This window comes from Quercus lobata, chromosome 5, assembly GCF_001633185.2.
Source record: "Quercus lobata isolate SW786 chromosome 5, ValleyOak3.0 Primary Assembly, whole genome shotgun sequence".
NCBI lineage: Eukaryota > Viridiplantae > Streptophyta > Magnoliopsida > Fagales > Fagaceae > Quercus > Quercus lobata.
In genome coordinates this window covers 19,341,682-19,350,602 of record NC_044908.1, presented here as the reverse complement: position 1 = coordinate 19,350,602, position 8,921 = coordinate 19,341,682, and positions in this window count along the sequence as shown.

Here is an 8,921-nt window from a genome sequence, read left to right as displayed (position 1 = left end):
TCCACTGGAAAGGCAGTGGTATTCAAACATTTTCCTTCTCTCTTCCCACCTAACCTTTGTTGAACTGTGTCAATGGACACACTCCTATCCTTGTAGTTGATAAACTCCTCATCATCTAATCCTTCAAGCCCTAGTGCATCATCTATAACATGAGCATCTAAAATGAATTCTTTCCCTCTAACCCAGCAGCTTAACTCATTCTCTTTTATCACTGCATTGGAATAGAATTCCCTAATCAAAGGTTCACAAACTACAGGGAAATCACTCAGAAGTTTTTCCCATCCTCTACCTTCAAAACAACCTGGAATAAATGTATGTCTTAAATCCTCCAAATCAACAAATCTCTCTTGGATAATTCCTGCACTCAAGAAGTTATCCCTATATCTCTCAAAGTGATGAACCGACCTAAAAAGCTTAGAGTCCATCTTCAACCTTTTGTCACCCTTCTTAGCAGAAGTTTTCTTCTTGGGAGGTGAGGGAGCCATCTGTGATCAAGCAGAAAAGGCCACAACAGTACAGAGCAATATATGTGTAAAGCAAGTCAGTCCCATGTAATTATCAAAAAGATATCATCCATACAAATGAACTTGAAGCATTTCAACACAAGTTACTTGGATCAATCACATGGAAAGATAAGCCTAAGATAGGAAATACACATAAAAGCATCAGAAAAGGAACCAACTTAGAGGCAGTTATAAGTCAGTGAGACAAAACTGGAAAATGATGTGACACAGAAACATCATTGAGCATCACACATATGTTCCCAACAGATCAACACAAAGGAGCAGGCATATTTAGCACAATAAACTCACAACCCAAAAAAAAATTGAAACTACTCAACTGCTCAAAGATCAGTTAACCTCAAAGAAACACATAGCTAAGTACAGAATGAAGAGTAATAGTGTAACAACTAAGAACAAATCATATCCTAGCAGTAGTATGAGCAATCTAAGCATGAACAAAGAGCCAAAACCGAAACCATATACCCATTTCTTAAACACAAAAATATGCGAAAGAACAAGGAGAAAAACACAAAATCAAGTAGAAAAGAGTGTAGAACAGAAAACCCATACCTGTGACTTGAAGATTTTGAGCTTTAAGTGTGCAACAATGGAGATTGGAAATGGGAGCACGGAGAGTTTGGGAGGAAGAAGATGAACAGACACAAATATTCGAGGGAAAACTGAAACTAATTTTAAAAACTGCTCTTATTTCTGCCAAACACGCGATTTTCGCGACTGGGGTAAGTCGCCACAAAGTCGCCAGATCAAGCCGCCAAAACACTCAAGAGCAAAATTTTGAAAAATTTTTCTAAGTGTTTTTCGCGACTGGAAGGTCTACCCGCGAGTGAGTCGCGAGCTGAGCCGCGAAAATCTCTGAGTGAACCTCGCGACTGGACCTTCCACCCGCGAACAAGTCGCCAAATATGACCAGCGAAGGTGCGACTGGGGCTCGCGACTTGAAACACCCGCGACAGAGCCGCCAAAACAGGGCAAAACAGGCTTTTTGAAATTTTCAGATTTTTCAAACAAAATACTTTCCAAAAACACCTAAAACACTCAAAAATCTTTTTGTGCTTGAATTAACAAAGATTGAGCATGTGAAAACGCATTTCAACAAGTACAATCACACAAATGAATATGGCATTTATTTGAACATAAACTTGTGTGTTGTGTGTGGATATCAACCATGAGATATTCCGTCGTCTAATGTGAAGCTTCAATGATCAATTCAACCAAGGCATACACAATTAGCACTAGATCATGTGACCCATCTCAATTATAGAAATATGTATATATGACCTCCCACAAAACTTGATAACATGATTTGGAGCTTTACATTTGACTCCACTTTCAAACATAACAATTGATCTTTTTGATCTTTTGAGACAATTACCTCTTATTGTGAGAGTGATAAATGATATTTCACTTTAATGAATAAGCCTTTGGCTTTTTGAATAAACATTCATTTCAATATAAGGTCGCTTACCCTTTTTCCTAGTCAAATACTAGAATGTGCGACAGGCTTTTGCAGCTCAATATCTCTTTTCATTTGGAGATTTACATTTGGTGAGCTCTTTTTAACAAAACAAAAATAAAGAGTGGGAAGATATATAGACACAAGTCTATGCAAGTCTCAAGATCAACAAAACCATTCACTAATCATTCATGACAAGTTTGAAGATCTATTTACAACAATCACAAAGATTTCAAGATTTCTCCCACAGAGATATACGTGCATGAAAACAAGTAATGTTCGAAAATGCACAAAGCCATTAGCACAAAGGTACAAGACAAAACAAGTTTTGAGACAAAATCTCAACAAAGTCAATCAAGCCTTTTGATTTTCTAATTTTTTATGTGGTTTTTGGATTTTTGACACAATAAACAAAAAGATTGATACGACAAACTTAAATAAATTCACAGGAAGACAAGCAAACAATCAAAACAAAAAAAACAAGCAACACAAACAAACATAGTCATAAAGCATAGGAAGTATTAATGCATGGACATGTTATAATGCTTATGCATGAGTACCCTTATTCACCCTCACATCACTTGAGTTTGGGGTGATTTCCTTATAGGATTGGGTACGGGAGTTAGGGCTATCAAACCTTCGTGAGAAGCTTTCCAAGCAGTTGGTGAAAGCACCAATCATCTTCATCACGTTCATCATTCCGGGATCACCATTCTGATCTCTAGATTGATCTCCAGCCCAAATTCTCCTATCATTTCTGGGTCCTCCTGACCTTTGAGGAGTTGCACTATTCCTTGCTCTCAACTTTTGACAATTCGGTCGAGTATGCCCTTGAAGTCCGCAATAGTGGCACACATAGGTTCCTCTAGGACCTCTTTGTGGTCGAGGACGTGACTTCGCACGAGATTCAGATCTGTCTGCAAACTGATTGCGAGGATTTGACATCCGTTGGTTCACCAAATTCTTCTTCTCCTCCACCTCAAGCTTCTCATCACTAAGGTTAGCCACAACTGGAGCTTCAGCCTTTACAAACTTCACTCCTTTACTAACATTTCCAGACGAACTCCCTCCTCCGGTATATCCCAATCCGGACTTGTCTGAAAAGTTCTTTTGAGATGAGATAACTTCATCAAGCTTCCTGGTGGTCACCCTCTCCACTTTAGCATTAGCTTGCACAACCTCACTCTCAAGAAACCTTACTTTTGTGTAAGCTTCGGACAACTCTCCATTCAGAGTTTCTATCTCGCATTTGGCCTCCTTATATCGGATTAGGAGACTTTTGTAGTCCTCCTCAGCCTTCTTCATTTTTCTCACAGCTGCCTTGGCCACTCTTGTGTATTCCCCGGACTTCTCCAAGAGTGAGTTATACTTCTCCTGAAGATTCGCTGTGCTACCATCTTCTTCAGCATCCGATTCTTCAATAAGTCCTAGTGATTCATCATCACTATGTTCTCCGAGGTCTTGCACAAGCAGATTCAGCTTCTCTGAAGACTCAGCATGAGCAATAGTCATAAAAGCCGAATAGTTCCCCTCACCATCACAGCTCTCTTCAGATTCTGAGTCAGACGAATCCGAGTCACTCAAGGTCGTGGCATACACTTTACCTTTCGATTTTAAATAATTCGGACATTCCTTCTTGAAGTGTCCATGCCCGTTACACTCAAAACAAGTGACACCTTGTGTAGGTTGGGATTCTTTTCCATCTTTCCTTTTGAAATCCCTTTTCTCCCTTCCAGAACTTTGGAATCTTCTTTTATCATCAAGTTTGCCATTATTTTTGAATTTCAAAAACTTTTTGAAATTTTTGACAAGGTATGCAACATCTTTGTCAATCACATCTTCTCCCGATGAGTCTTGATCTTCCACCTTCTCATTAATGGTCTTTAGAGCAAGGGATTTACTCTTCCGTTGATTGGGCAGCGACATTTCATAAGTCTGCAGAGAACCGATCAGCTCCTGCACTTTGATGTCATCGAGGTCCTTACTCTCCTCAATTGCTGTTACTTTAGCTCGAAAACTTTCCGGCAATGATCGAAGGATCTTCCTTACAATCTTCGAGTCATCCGTTTTCTCCCCCAAGTTGAATTTGCCGACAACCACTTCATTTAACTTCCCATAGAAAGAGTCAAAAGACTCATCCTCACTCATTTTGAGCTCCTCAAACCGAGTGGTCAGCATTTGTAACTTGGTGTCTTTCACTTTCTTCGTGCCTTCATAGGTAGTTTCCAAAATCTCCCATGCTTCTTTGGCCACGGTAATATGAGAAATCCTGTGAAATTCATCTGGAGACACACCACAGAAAATAGCATTGAGTGCTTTACTGTTAGCATTAGATGCAGCAAGTGCTGCCTTATCCCATGTGGATTTTGCTGCTTCTGGTTTGGTCCAACCAATCTCAACAGCATCCCAAACGGATTCATCAATAGAACACAGAAAAGCTCTCATTCGAACCTTCCAAAATGCATAATTACTACCATCAAAATATGGAGGTGCATTTAGGGATTGAGACCTATCCATCTCAAAAGGGAGTCAAGGATCACACAATGGTAATGAAACCAATATCAGTGTACCCGCTCTGATACCAATTGAAAGTTCAAAAACGTGTAAAAACACCTTTGAACGTTTAGACCCCCAAATTAAAACTTAATCAATTTAAGCAATATGTCAAACAACAAGTGTGCGGAAACTTAACATATGCTAACATACAAAATTGATTAAATACTATCTAAGCCATAACAAAATAATATCCACAGCAGATAAATTAAAGGCAAAGATAGAGGAAGGAAGATGCAAACACAAAGACAACACGCGATGTGTTATCGAAGAGGAAACCGAAGTCCTCGGCGAAAAACCTCTCCGCCGCCCTCCAAGCGGTAATCAATCCACTAGAAAATATAGTTGGGATACAAGGACAGCAATAGACCCTCCAAGCCTAATCTACCCAGTGCACCTAAGCCCTCCAAGCTTCTTGCTCCAACGAGGTTGCGCCGAACCTTTTTCTTTTCTAGCTTTCCGGATTCCGCTACTACACCGTAGCATCAACCAATGAAGATTGGCTCCTTCCTAACTGCTTCCCAGAAATCCAAACGACTGTCTCACAATGAAGATGATGGTGAGAACCAGGTCTGGTATAATGCCTCTCAAGGATTCAACAATGGAGAGGAAGAGAGATGAGGAATTTGAAGAGATTCTAAGGTAGAGATTGTGGGTGAAACAATCTGGTTTTTCTTTAGGGTTTCTCTCTCAAAATTCTCTCTGGAAGCTCTCTTTCAATCGTGGGTAATAGGGGTATTTATACTGGAGTGGAGAGGAATGTGAAACGTCAGAATTCTACAAAACAGGGGTGGCTCGCGGCTTGACCTCGCGGCTTGACTAAGTCGCGAGATCCAGTCGCGAGATAACCGTATGCCAGTTGTCCTGTTTTGTCCTGTAGTGCTCCAGCTAGCAGACTGTTCACCTTCCAGCATGCTTGGCACGTGATGTTGCTTCTGGCGGCTTGAAGCCGCGAGTCACCCGCGAGACCCAGCCGCGAGACTCTGTTTTCTTGCACACTCTTGAGCAAACTTCACTCTATCTCACTCCCTACCCTTACATCAAACCCACCTAAATACAGGGTTACTAAATGCTGAATTACAAGCAAATTTGGCACGGAATAAAGCCAATTAGATGGTTGAATAAATTCAACCTTACACCAACTACTTAGATGAGAAAACTGAGTTTTGGACAGAACCAAGGTATTGTATGGTCTTCGACTCAAACCTATGGGGAAACCAACTACTTAGATGAGAAAAACTGAGTTTTGGACAGACAAGGTATGTGGTCCTCGGACTCAAACCATGGGGAAACCAACTACTTTAGATGAGAAAAACTGAGTTTTGGACAGAACTATTGTAACTCAACCTATGGAAACCAACTACTTAGATGAGAAAACTGAGTTTTGGACAGAACCAGGTATTGTATGGCCTTGACTCAAACCTATGGGATGAAACTGAGTTTTGGACAACCACCTCGGACTCAACCTATGGGGAAACCAACTACTTAGATGAAAAACTGAGTTTTGGACAGAACCAAGGTATTGTATGGTCCTCGGACTCAAACCTATAGGGAAACCAACTACTTAGATGAGAAAACTGAGTTTTGGACAGAACCAAGGTATTGTATGGTCCTCGGACTCAAACCTATGGGGAAACCAACTACTTAGATGAAAAAATCAAGTTTTGGTCAGAACCAAGGTATCACATGGTCCTCGGACTCAAACCTATGGAAAGGTCGGCTACTTAATAAAAATTTTAAGTTGCTCAATCCTCGGCTCAAATACCAGAAAAAGGTTAAGGCTATGAAAGTTGTAAGGAAGATGGTGAAACGCCCTATTACTCAGCAACCTGTAGAGGCTGTTCATTCTTGGGTTATATGTCCTCGGATGACTACCTCCTACACTTCCCCGAGCATTCAGCTGTCATCTCGACCATTTTTGGGGTAAGTATTGTTTTCTCAGGTCGGCATTATAATGCCAATCAACTCTATTAAGTTCATAATAACATGTTTTCCTTAGCAAGGGTTTCGACCCTAAGTGTCATTTGTTCAAGTTGGCATTATTGTGTGGAACGTCTCTCATAAGTTCATAATAGTATCTTTTACCTTGGTAAGGGATTTTGGTCTTAAGTATTTCTTTTCCAGGTCGGTATTACTGTGACGAACAATTTTATTAAGTTCATTATAAACATTATTGTCTCAGTAAAGGTTTCTGCCCTAAATACCATTTGCTCAAGTCGGCACTATTATGCTAGACAATTCCAATAAGCATAGAGCAAGATCCTTTTACTAACTAGGATTTTGGCCCTAAGCATCATTTATAGTATAAAAACAAAAAAGAGGTCCCAGGATAGTACATCTATTCACGGCACAACCATTTCGAAAAAGAAGAGATAGGATATATGAAATAAAGCAAAGACGTCTTTTATTAATATGAAGATGTATTACAGCGTACAATGAAGGGCTTAAACAAGCCTACATAGAAAACGAACTACAAAAACAATAAAAAAAAAAAAAAAAACAAACAACAACTATATGACAAATAAACAGTCAGATGTCCTTTTAAACTCGTCTCCGAAGTCCTTCCAAACTCTGCCCCAGTAGCGCCCATATTGAGAGGAAGACCTTTTTCAGAAGAAGAAGGAGGAGATGAAGAGAAAGAAGGAGGAGAAGAAGAGAAAGAAGGAGGAGAAGAAGAGGAAGAAGGAAAAGCGCCAGAATGGATCTGGCGGTGGAAAGAAGAAGAAAGAGAGAAAAAAGGAGGCACCAGTGAAGGAAGAGAGGAAGAAGCAGATATACTTTGTCCCTGCGTCAGTCCTGACTCCTAACACGCTGGTGCTATGTTAGCTATGCTCGTAAGAGAGCGGCTGGTACTGATAATGGGTGATCCCAGCTTAGTCGCGCCAATAGTTTGACACGACGAGCCCCTGCTTCGGATTTTGGCTGAAAGGAAGGTAAGAAGAATCTTAAGTCTCCGTCATCCCTGCCCTGACCGAGCCATTTTTAGCTTCATAAGAATATGGTATTTTTGAGAGGTGTATGGCTCCTTCATTACTTACTCCTATTTCGAACGAATTACAAGTTAAAGTATAACTAGCGGGTAAAGTAAACTCTGGAGGAGTCTAAGGGTTTCAGATTTCAGAGGGATTAAAAGGGTTTCTGTACAGGAGAAATAACCTTTTGCTTTTTCTTTTTATATAAAGGGCGAAACGGAAGGTATTTAATCTGTTCAGATTTCCAAGAAAATCTGTAAACGAGAATATACCCGTTCCACTTCCCCTTACCATCAATAATCGTTGAATTTAAGTGGTCTCGTAAAGGGAAATCATTAAAGGCACGTTTTGGATAACCAAACGGCAGGAACGTGTTGTGAATGAATTCAGAGGAATGTCTCGTAGACCGGTACGTTTCTTGAGCAGATGAAGAAACGCCAACATTAATGAAAAGCTGAGTTAAACGAGCCGTAATAAAGGCTTGATATTACCAAAATCCTCCTCTCCAACCAAGAGGTCGGACAGCAAGGTTTTAAGGGGCTATTGTGGGGCCCAATAATTTGTGGGCCATGTCCATTTATTTGTTGGGGCCCAAAGGCCCAAGTCGAGGAAGGTTATGACCCAGACTCGGTAATACAAGTACAAAATAGCCTTGGGATACAGCCGAGGACGATTCAGTCCTCGGCATGTCCAAGGTCTCCTCGGAAGGAAGGGCAAAAACGGTATAGGACCAGTTTGGAAGAAAATCTAAAATATCTAGGTCAATAGAGAAGGATACGCTGGAAAGTATAACGACCAGGGAAAGCTGCCCTTACTGCCATTCAATACTCTGCACCTGACAGAGCCATACTCTTCAGCTTTTACAACCACCCCCAACCACTCTGAGTATGGGCTGATGGGACAAGTATTAGTTTGGGAAAAGTCGATCCTACACGTGGACGAAGGATAAGGAACGCATACGAGTATAAAAGGAAAAGGAAGGAATCCAGACAAAGGGCTGGGAAAAATGGCCAAAAACCAGAGCCTCCCAGCCCGCCTCCAGGAGAAAGACTCCTAGGGCGAAGATGACTTAACCATGTATGAACGCCACGAAAAACCCACCGTTTGGTGACCAAGGCCTAGCCTTTCAAACCCACGCTCTACAAATGATATTGTTTGGGCCTTTTTACGTGCGAACCCAACACTGTTACGGTTTGTTACGAATCGTGTCCTTACACCCCCTATATGAAATTATTTAGGGATAGGCCCCTATTTTGATACTCGATTTTTAAAAAATCGAGTTTCTTGAAAAAATCTGCATGGAACTCAAGTTCCATGTAGATTTAAAAAAAAAAAAAAAAATAATTTTTAAGTTTGATTGCCTATAACTCGATTTTCGCCAAATCGAGTTTTTCATTGAAACTCAATTTTTAGAAATTC